Raw genomic sequence first — 11,809 nt, forward strand, 5'->3', positions numbered from 1 at the left:
CTGGCGTCTCTTCATTTCTTTACCTAAATTTTGTGAAACACCACTTACATTATTCAGCAGAGTTCTGAGCAGTTATGTTTCATCAGTTCAAATATTACTTGCTCTCCTCATAAACTAGACCCGGAGTATCCAGGTAAAAGCTATGAGCACTTGTTTATTTGACCTTTTCAGTTGTAAGTGAAGTGTAAAGCGAAGGAGAAGGCAAGCAAGCCTTGCAAAAGAGACTGTGCGGCACAGAGGAAGGTTTTTTCTTTGTTATTTTGTGCCCTAAGGTGTTTTAGCTCAGCTGGAACATTCGCTATGACAAGCTACCAACCAAAAAAAAAAAAAAAGGTCTGCAACCTATTTTCAGGCTGACTCATACCACTGACATGGCATTATCAACTGAAGGAAGCAGTTTCTCTACTTTTGTGTTTGCCCAGTTCTTATCTTAGGCATGAAACCAGTCCAAAGACACAAGCAACAGATCCTATGACAGGTAACATTGGCTTTATGCCTGGGAGCCACTTCCTACACTAGAACCCGCACGTCAGTTCCTGATACGCACTACAGCTGTTAGTGTTGTCTCTGCTTCCTTGTTGGCATGTTGTTGTGAAAAGCTCAAAAAATGAAACAAGACGAGGAGGAACCCGGAAAGCTATTTTAAGTTTTGCTTGACGTCTGTCTGTGTCCTGAACTTGCAGAGGAAATTTTAGTTTTCTGACGTGCACTGTGCTTTCTGTTGCAGTTAAAACATGTGGAAAGTTGTCAAGGCAACGTGCAAGTGTGTGTGTGTGGTTGGTTGGTTGGTTGGTTGGCTGCATGTATGAAACAAATATGCATTGTGGCACTGGTCGATATTTTCTGCAAAGAGCAAAGTCAGCATGACGTACAGGGTTTAAGTGTATGTTGTTATAGGAAATAGTGAAAACTGTATAGTAATAATAGAACGAGACTGAATTTTAATCGACAAATAGTCAGTGAGACTGACCAACAATGTATCAAGCTGCCTGTCTCCCTCTCTCTCTTTAATCTACCCTGGAGATCACTGTCACACAAGCAAACGTACAAACACAGACACACCTCGCGCGCTTACCACCCAGAGGACTGAGCCAATACACTTATGACCCACAGTACCTGCTGACAACACCACAATGGGCAATGGGAATAGCATATAACAACTCCTCTATAATGAGTCATTAGTCTTTCAGTCAGAAGTGTGTGTACAAACACAAAAACCTTGTTTCATGCAGAGGAAAACAGGAAGTGAGATGCAGCTGTTTATTAGCATCACCCTTAGTCACCACTTCACCAATACTGCATCTCAAAAATGAACCTTGTAGCTGAGTTAAAACAGTCCATTAGCAAGTCAGGCTCCAAATAGTACTTAGAATTAATATTGACTCATTGACTGGATACATAAGCAGAGTGAAAAGTCAGCTGAATGTTTGACTTATATTCATGCAGTAGCCAGAAGCACCTTCTCCAAAAGATGGCTTACGTTGCTTCACGTCTGCTGGATGTATAAATATTTAACCATTTGCTAACAAGCAAGTTAGCAGAGAAATCCAGTTAAGGTGGTAAAAGTAGTCCTGTAGCTTCTCGTGGCATTCTTCTGCCCTCTAGTGGCCTAAAAATCAATCACTGCAGAGTTTAAGGCCCTGCACACACACAGCTGACCTCTGCTCAGGTTGGAGGTGGTGTAGCACTTGCAGCATAAATCAACAAAGTCTGTGTGAAAATAGAGATAAAGCTGTCAAATGTCCTGCTCGAAGTGATGCAACAGAAACTAGGAAAGGCACAGGTGTGGTCATTAGTCAAACCTGTGCTTTTCATAAATGATAACACCTGTGTGGGTGTGAGTGAGCGACTTTTTTCGTTTGGTGACAGCACCTTTAACACTAATAATAAGCATGAAGCTAAAGTTAAGTTCAAAATTACGTTTAAGCTTTTTATTAAGCTTTTTTTTCCTTTTTCTTTTTTTTGTTTAATCATACTTTGAGGCCGAATCTTTAACAGAACTCTTCATGCACTCAGTACACAGTCATCCAATCTTTGGAAGTTCAACACAGAACCAACAGCGTTGCTCCCTGTCTCTTTTCATTTATTTACATATGCAGTCAAATCATATACAAATACCTAATGGGAAAAGAATTGTCACAGGCAGTACTGTTTGTGATACAGCACTTGTATTTGTTTGTAAAATTGATCTGAAATAAGGCAAACCCCCGATTGTAGCCCTGTTCATTGGCAAGGCCATGTTACATTCTGTCAGTAGTCATAATATGCATGATTTATACAGATGAAGGGAGGCTTCCTGAGTCTTTTAAATCTTGCTGATGATCAGTTGCTAATACATTAAGCCACTCAATGCAGCAAAATCTATTTTTGATGGGAGAAAATAAGGATGAGCTGATGATGAAAAGGCTAATGAAAACCTCTGTAGCAGAAAACAAAGGAAAAATAAGGAACATCATGAAGGGCCTTTAAACAAGTTAGAAACTCCTCCACTACAACTACTACTACTAACGACATGTAGTAGTCGAGCCGGGTGGCTACAGTGACATTGGTGATGTAAGGGTTGAGGGTGGAGGACAGGTAGGATGAGGGCGCTTCACAAGAAGTCTGGGGGGCGAAGGAAAGAGAGTGCAAGAAGGAACAGGGAGAGAAATGTGTTCAAAAGTGCTAATATACTAAGTATACAGTATTTCTGTACACCTCGATAGGTGAAGTGTATTCAGCTGGCTGCAATCTGATCTTCAGAGGACATCCAATGAAAGTCACTATCATCAAGCTAATCCTGGTTCTCCTGTCATGGATTAACTAATAGTGCTGCACAACCAACCAGTCCATCACTACCTGAGCCACTGAGGTATTGTCAGTCAGTCTCAGACCAGCAGACTCCTATATCATCTAACTGGACGCATTGTCTCTGGTCTGACTACATGTTGTCAGCACTGTCGGTCATGTCTCTCAGCAGTCCAGTGGAGGTCTGCGGTGTGATGTTACCTGGTCATCATAGTCAGTGCTGGCCGCCCACAACACAGCACCAGACGCTCCCACTGCTGCACTCTCGCCAATGATGCTGACCAAGCCTCCCTGGAAACAAGTGGTTAAATATGTTCATTATTGCCTTTGCAGAGAGACATAAAAGCTGCCAAAGGCATCCACAAATGAGACAAACGCTTACAGCTGTTCTTCTTTCTCCAAAAAAATGCACCCATCATACGAGCTGAGAAGAGAGGATAAGGATTACAGGTGAGGGATGCCACCTGAGCAGGGTGTTCTTACACCAAGAAACCAAACTCCTCTTAAAACCGGACCACATGCTGGAAACACCTCGCTGTTGGAATGAAGAAGTAACCTAAGATGTGTCTAATCTTGTCAAGTGTGTGCTCACTCACTGATGAGTCAAAGGCGTAATAGGACGCATTTCTGCTTCAAAATGTATAGAGACGACTGTATATTTACATAAATACACCTGTTATACCTGAGAATGTAGTCAATCAATAGTTAAATTCCACCCATTTACCTGGCTGAGGAAGCATCTGTTCTGGTCGACAAAGACAGGCCGCATGTAAACAAACACAGGTGCAGCGTCGCTCCATCTGGGCAGGGCAGATATTCTCAAAGCTTCCTGCACACTGTTTCTTCCCATCAGAGCGGCTCTGGGATTGTCTGCCAGAGAGGCCTGAAAGACGCAGCGGAAAAGACGCCTGAGGAATTTAGATTCTGGATATGATATTATGGATAACCATCTAACCAACCTGCAGGTAGACAGAGGGATAGAGGGCAGTGCTGGACTCCCACAGCCAGAGCAGCTCATCATTCTGCCTCCTCACCTCTGTGGAGCACTGGCCTGTGTAGTCTGGCCTCTCCCAGCCATAACTGTAGCAGTTAGGAAACAGGTTGAAGGCCCAGAGATGGTTTGGTCTCACACCTCTGCCCATTGCCAACATCCCTGACATGAAACCCCTGGCCGCTGTCTAAAACGGAAGATAACAAGAGTTAGTCATCAATATTTAATGGCTGATCAAAGCTATATGATTAGTTTTATTAATCTTCACACAGTTAGCTCTAACCTGGAACTGCTGCCTGGCTCTCTCTGTGGCCTGCTGCTCTGCGAGGAAGCAGTTGGTCTGCAAAACATGGGCCACATAAAGTCTGGTAGATTCTCTTTCTGTCCCAGTTTCTGTCCCACAGGGGGCGCCATTCCTATCAGTCTATCACAGCCAAGCTTCGGCTTGTCCTTTCAGAGGACAGGAGGACCAAGAGGAGGTTAAAGATCAAAAGTGTCAAACAACAAAGGGCGGATTTTTGAATGCTGGGTCGGCTCACTCGGATGGGATGTAGTAGTTAATATCTGCTCTGGGCTCTGCTTACTGGCTCTCAGGCTGCCTCTCTGAGGGATGCCGCCATTGAACTGCTTCTCACTAATGAGGTCTACATGTGGGTAAAGACCCGATCTGTCTGTTTAGAACAGAGACAGGAACTGGCCTGGGACCTGCAGCAGAGACATGAAGTGAATCAACTTGTTAACGTGAATAAACTTGTTACCCTGTAAATATTCATTTGACTGTGTCGACATCGTGTGGAAAGAAGACCTGGAATCAATCTGCAGTGTGCTCAGATGCTAATGAGACTTTAGGGAAAAAATAGCGATAAAATTAATTTGAAAAAGAATTAATTTATCATCTGCATAATAGCTTCATGTAAAGTAAATGAGCTTCTCACCACAGATTCAGAAGGCGACACATGTTTTGCAATTTATATTTTACAGCCTACACTTTACCTGCATTTGCAACAGAAAACATTCAAATCGTTGCCCCCTTACCTTGGTGGACGTGGCCACTCCTTTAAAGGACGAGGTGTCCAGTGAGATGTTGTACCTGTTACACGCCAGATCAGGGATGTTCCAGCTGACAGTGAAGGGCTGGTGTGGGGGAGCATGGGAGGCTGAAGCGGTCCGGCTAACTTTGATTTTGAGGAGCACAGAGCTGTAACAGAGGCTTTCGACGCAGACATTGGCCCAGTGGTAGAGGTGGATGACTTTAGGATTGCAGGAGCGGCAGAGGCGTTGGATGTGGCTGATACGTCTGTGTTACCAGCAGGAGCTGTCAGGACAGATAATGAAAGAACAGGCCAGACGGAGATGGGCAGAGAGGGAAAGATTGATGGGGTGAGCTAGAGAAGCAGCAGCGCACAGCTTCTGCTCCTCTGTGTGACTGAAAGCATCCTTCCCCGGGCTGAAGAAAAGCCGAGTAAAAATAGAACCAATCATCCTCCTCATTACAGCTGATAATATGTACATCTTGTTGGCCAGTGTTGCTATTATGAAACAAGAGAGACAGTGTCCCATTTTTAACCTAAATCTCCCCTTTCTAAGCTTTCCAAAATCAAGATGAGGCCGCCAAACCGATCACAAACCTCAGCATTCCAACTCAAACTAACTTACAGACTATTTGCATAACACACACCTGCCTGCCACACCACGCCCTCAGTGGAACCTCAGCGTAAGACATGCAGACTGGAGCACAGAAAGTGAGACCATGCTGACAAAACTGACTCTGATACAGGCAGGGGAGGAGAGGCATGGTGGGCAGAGGATGCTCTCTGCCCTTTGTCAGGAAAACATCTTGTTATGGTCGCCCTGTGTCAAGTTTTGGAGCAGAGAGAAGGAAGGACACACGTGGGTGTGAGGTTGTGAAGTGTGTACTGTCCTCATGGTGAAGCACACTGAGATCACATCAGTATGGAGCTTTGACTGTTATTGCACTAATTGCAGCAGTGGAGGCCGTGGAAGCAAATGGGATTTAAAAATTCCTAATATGATGAAATTCAGCCCTCATTATTTCCAAAATACATGCACAGTCGTCCCCTCTGGGCTTAAGGCAGCTTGTGCAGTAATAGCAGCTAATGTGATTTTGGCTGTGAGGGGTGTGTGTTCGACATTATATGGAGTCACAGTACAGCAAGACAGATTAAATCAGTTTCTTCACCAAACGACGACATGTTGAGAAAGAAAAATAGGTCAGATTCGGGACCACTTTCCACTGTTTTGCAATATTTATCAAGGAGTTCTATATGCAGCACAGTTCTTCGCTGCCTTTTCTCGTCGATCAAGGATTCAGGCAAGTGGAAATTTCTTAAGGTTGGAACATAAATGCAAATCTATACATTCTCTCCCAGCAGTCAGGAGACGGGAAAGTTTGACACCTGGATGGCAAGAGAGGAGTTACAGATGGCATCCGTAACAGCACTCCTGTTCTTGTATTCTTGGCAAGGTTATGTGTTAAAGCAGTGCAGGTTTTGGACAAAAATAGCTAGAATATAACCAATAATAACACTTTCCTCCTCCAGGTTATCTTCCTTCTTCTTGATAAGGACGAAATCAATTCCTCTCCATGATATGATCAATGGAGCTACTATGATAACAATCAAATGTCATTTTCAGGACCAGTCACAACATGGCAGTTCTGATATTCCTTACAAATGACTTCTTTCACTGAAATACAAACATTTTAGGGCACTAAAGTGAAAAAAGACAGCACGAGCTGCACTGCACTATACATCAGATTAGACTAGATTAGATTAGATTAGATTAGGCGTGGTTAGATTAGATTAGATTAGGTTAGATTAGATTAGATTAGATTAGATTAGGCATGGTTAGATTAGATTAGATTAGATTAGCGCAGTGCTTTCAACCTGAAGGTTTGACACCAAAGGCTCTAACAGGTTTTTGTTAACCGTGTATTTCGATGGTTTTGTTGGGACAAACATCAGATAAGTATCAGTATCTTTGGTATAAGTGTCTTTTCCTGTCAGCCTTGACTGGCAGACACCATGCCATCATCTGACAGAGCAGCGGTCCAAAACCTTTTTTGCGCCACGGACCAGTTTTCCATAAAACAATAATTTGCCGGACCGGCATAGAAACGAGTAAAAACAAATGATAAAAAATACAACTCACCATTTCACTGAATGTAGTTGCTGTAATTAGTGGGAGCCCTGCGCTTGCTTCTCTTCAACGAGAAGGCTTCATTGCCTCACTTGCGAGCCTGTCGCCACATATTACGCAGAGCGGACTTGGTGCGTGAAAATCACCTGAAGCGATAAACCCGTGTTTTAAGTAGGACTGCAGAAACTGTCTCTGAAATGCAGCTGTCTTTTTCTTGGAAGTTGTAGGTTCTTCTTCTTTTGTCTCATCATTTGGCCTTTCCCCTTTCCGAAGAAGCTCCCTACAGACCTTTGACTTTTACTCGTTTTTGCTAGCTTGTGGGTTTACTTTTTAACTGCCGTATCACGTGATCGAGTCGACCGACCCGGAAGTTTCCTGGAACTTACCCAGCACCGACCCGGGTCCTGGGTTATTAGCGTTAGTGTGTATTATTATTATTAATATTTAATATTGTTTGTGTTGTTGGGGACAGCTGTGATAGAACACATCTCAAACTGATTAGGTGGTTCACACTACGACAAAGAAAAGACAAATGAGATTTCCTTGCTCTTAGGTATGCAAAGCTGCCCATTGTCAAAAATTTGCCACAGCACACAATCTTTAAGTACATGTCTGTGAGTGATTTGCATAGTGCATGAGCTGCATTGTTCTCCTCCCACAGTGACATTGCAACACTGCAGCCTCTGCTGCAAAGAGCACTTTGATAATTGCTCCAACAGATGAGCAGTAACTCCTTCAAGTCATCACTCTCATCATTCACCTAGCGGTATGACGATGTATGCAGGCAGCATTCTGCACAGTAGCACGGGATGGGTATTGAGTTTGGCATACATGTGGGGCAAATGTAATTTGATACAGTAACCAATGTGCTGAGTGCACCACTGGGCTCTGGTGGTGTAATGTCTGGTGTAATGCTGCCATCTTGTGGTTGATCGGTGCAGGTTTCAGCAAATGCAGATTTATTTATCTCTGTCTTAAAGAGTCTATTGTGTTAACCGCTCCATCAACACACAGATTCACCTAAATGAGGATTCACTAGTTGTGTACCAACCACCAGTTGGAACCATTTAAAGCAAAACATCCAACATCACATCTATGGTTTAACCAAAGTTTGATGTTCAGTTCTCAGATTGTTTCATCTGAATAGTCAGGTAAAAGCCACCAGTGGTTCGCACTAGAGAAGCAAATATTAAATTAAAATGGGAAATTTGCACAGCAGGAATGTTAAGACTGACTTTCCGTCTTGCTGATTACGCTGTAACCCCTCAGATTTATCTTGTGACCCCTTGGGGCTTCTGACTCCAGGTGGGATTCTAACTGTGTCTTCTGTGAATCACTATGCATGTAGTATTTGTGTATGTTTGCGAACCTATAACCACCTACGCCCATAATCATGCAGCAAAATGTCAGCCTTGGCATTTTGCCTGTTTGAATACATTTCTGTTTAGATGACCCCGTCGTGATATTTCCAAAAATCCACACTGCAGAACATGCTGAGGAGATGTGAAAAGGCCAAGTTCATTAAACATTCATGCAGCGGCCTGTGGGGGATATCCTCCTCCAGAATTCAAAATATAATATTCATGTTGTCTTCTTCCCTCCTTCTCCTATAACCCCAATCTTTCTTTTGTTGTAGAAAGTGGGTCAAACAAACGTTTCGCGAGGGTAGACCCAGAGCATCTGTGGTACAACCCCCCAAAACCCACTAAACACACACCGCATTAACAACTAGATGACGCATTCCTTAAATACACATTCACATAAACATTCCAAAAACACACACGTCGTGAAAAGCCTTCCCTGCTCACGGTCACACCTCACACATTCTTGTTCCCATTGCTCAGAGATGTCAGTTGGGAATCTTACACAAGCAACAGTATCTGTTCTCAGTTCAGCTCTGATTGTTTGAGTAAGAGCATACCAAGCAGTATTAGCGGCCAGTATCCTTGCATTTCTGTGAATAGAACATCTGTATCCTTCTCAATACGGCAATGGATGAGGATGAGCCTTCCTTAATTACATAACTGGTCGGTTATGTTCTGGCAGCCTTTTGGGTTTTATGCAGTGGATTGAAAGCAATACAAGTTATAAGTTTTCATAAGCCAAAAGGAACTGATGCAATCTAAGTTCTCCTTTATTCACTGTAAAGTTTATTGGCATTGGGAGTTTTGTGCCTTTGTAATCAAAGGTATTAAAAAAAAAGGTTGCTCCGATTACCTCACTATTATTTCTCACTCTCTGTCATCGGCTTTTTTCTCACTCCCGCCCTTCTTTCTCTCATCCACTGCTCCAAAATGCCAAATTTTTCATGTTTCTGCATGAAGTATTACTTCTCTGGGGTGAGTCATCACCAATACTTCAATGCCATGCTAAGCCTAGGTTAGGTGGGGTGGTGCAAGAGTTTCCTGAGGTGTTTCTCTGCCTGTCAATCGGGTTTTTCAAGTTTGACAAAACTCTGTTGTAAGTGCAAGGAGAGCATGTACAGGACAGGCTGAGTTTATGTTCAAATTAGTTTTTTGTTTTTTTTTTTCAAGTTTAGTTTTGATATTACCAAACATAGCGAGAGAGGCTGTTTTCCCTTAAATATGTGAGTGCAGCAACATGCCCTTTACTGAAAATCTGTAACCTCTCAAAGCGATTTTATTGGACTGTATTGAATTGAAGACATATTTTTCACTCTTAAGTGTATTACCAAAACTTTTGATATGACAATACTTAATAATAAAATGCAAAAGTAGCAAAGCCCTTAAATTTTTTGCATCTAAATGATTATTTTCCATGTAATTAAATGCAAATTAATGCAAAGTAAAATGCAGTTGTTGCATTTTATCAAGGCCAATATATTGCAGTAAAGCTTGCTCTGACAACAATATTCATCCTAATTGTGCAGAAATGAAGAAATAACCATGTATAGACTGTGTTTTCATCATGAACAGCAGTGTTTGGTTAATGTGCAGTGTCACTCACAACAGGTGTTACTTGTGACATTCGAGGCTGTCATCTCTCTCAGCTCCATGGTAACTTTCTCTACCCCCATACTGACCCGGCAAGAGATGATAAATGACCTGAGTTAGTTGACACACTCCTGCACACATGCGCAATACATACACCAACACATGCCCACATGAAAACATGCACATACAGTATGTTCATGTTTATATGCAAACAAACAGATACAGACATCAACAAACACACAGGAATCAGGGCCGAGGTGAAACACTGAAGTTCTTTTGTCACAATCAAAATTAAATATTGTGATTGGAGGAGAAGAGAAACCCCTCTATTACATGCGGACTGACAGCTTACCTCCAATTTTAATGAAATTTGTGCTTGAATAATTTACCACCAGGTGACATTTCACACCTGTCTGATTTGGCAGGTGATAACATCTACGGCGATACAAACGTATGCAATGGTTAAACTAAGATAAAGTCATTTGAATATGAGGTCTACATGGAGTATGAAGACGCCATGAGTTTGTTTACACACTGTGCCACATATGAATATATCAGAGTCAAAGGGGGCTTGTAATTTGGGTCATGAAGATTATGGAAGAGCTTGTTTCAAGTTGAGCTCTGTGTTAATCTATGCAAATCAGAATCCCTTTATTCATCAGTTACATTAAAAATATGTTAAGAAGTTTGACTGTGTGAAGTCTACCTGCTACAGACATATATAATGTTTATAGAATTTATTTATGGACAGTTTTCCTCGTACTAATATGTAATTAGCAAACTGATTTCAAACATTCCACATCAGGCTCAGCGAATAAAGGAACAAACCTGCTTTTGATAGCTCTAGTCTTTTTCTTTATAGGTCGGACTGGGAAAAATTCATTTCAAAGTGTAAAATATTTATACAAGCTGCACAAATTCGGGAAATAGAAATACCTCTGGCATGTATTCGTCACAAGGGAAAGTCTTTTCTTCTGTATGACTTCTCAAAGACTGCAATCCTGCAAACAAGCCCCATTTATTAGCCTGACTGAGCATGTTGCAGAAACACCCGTAGGCACATTATCGAGAAGAATGAGCTATACATGCTGCCCTCGTTTGAGGCTACGTACAACAGCCTCTAAATATGTCTGTTTAATTATTGAGCACTGTTTATTGTATGTCAGGTGTGAAAAGCCTGTGGTTTGTAATATTCTAACAATCCACCGTACATCAAGAACAACTGGGTTGTTTCGTTTTGGATCCTGGAGAAATACTGAAATGCATACTTTGAAGCACCTCTTATCCCGAGGCTATCTATAGTAACTGGAGCAGTCTTAATTCTCTTTCATTTTATTTTATTTATAATTTATTGCAAGGAATTAGAGAGACCTGTGTACCATCCCAGAAGCAGGGGGGCAAATCATTTCATGTCCCAGTTTATCATGTTGGAAGTCACAGGGTCCAGATAGCAGCTCAACCATGACCTGACCTCTCTGACTTCGATAAAATAGCACATTATCATCACGAGGGAAATTGTGATTTCCATAATTATTTCATGAACTTCTTATATTGTCCATTTAAAGCCTAGCCTTATCTTTGCTTTAATTCTCGGCTCAGTAATTCTTGTCACAAGAAGTATTGTATGTTATTATCTTCCCAACTTGCACCTTATTTCTTATCTCCTCCCCGTTCTGCACTCGCACACATTCCTGTCATAAAAGCCACGGGCGGACAGGACCAAACCATCTGCACGGACAGTGTGCTGGGAATTATAATGTCATTCATCAGAACTTCCTCACCTGGCTTTTACCAGAATTTATTTACACGTTAAAAATCATTGCATATAAACATTTTATAGTTCGCCGTATCGAAATTTCCTCTTGGTGATTATGTGGGACACCGTTGGGAAACGTATGGCCCCCGTTCCCAGATAATG

At 42.1% G+C, this 11,809-nt stretch overlaps 1 pseudogene; it reads right to left on the reverse strand.

Annotated features, from left to right (window-relative positions):
• Nucleotides 1-2,406: 2,406 nt before the first annotated feature.
• On the reverse strand, nucleotides 2,407-4,498 carry LOC143315248 (hyaluronidase PH-20-like; annotated as a pseudogene).
• Between the last annotated feature and the right edge of the window lie 7,311 nt (nucleotides 4,499-11,809).

The sequence above is a fragment of the Chaetodon auriga genome, chromosome 22 (genome assembly GCF_051107435.1).
Source record: "Chaetodon auriga isolate fChaAug3 chromosome 22, fChaAug3.hap1, whole genome shotgun sequence".
Classification (NCBI taxonomy): Eukaryota; Metazoa; Chordata; class Actinopteri; order Chaetodontiformes; family Chaetodontidae; genus Chaetodon; species Chaetodon auriga.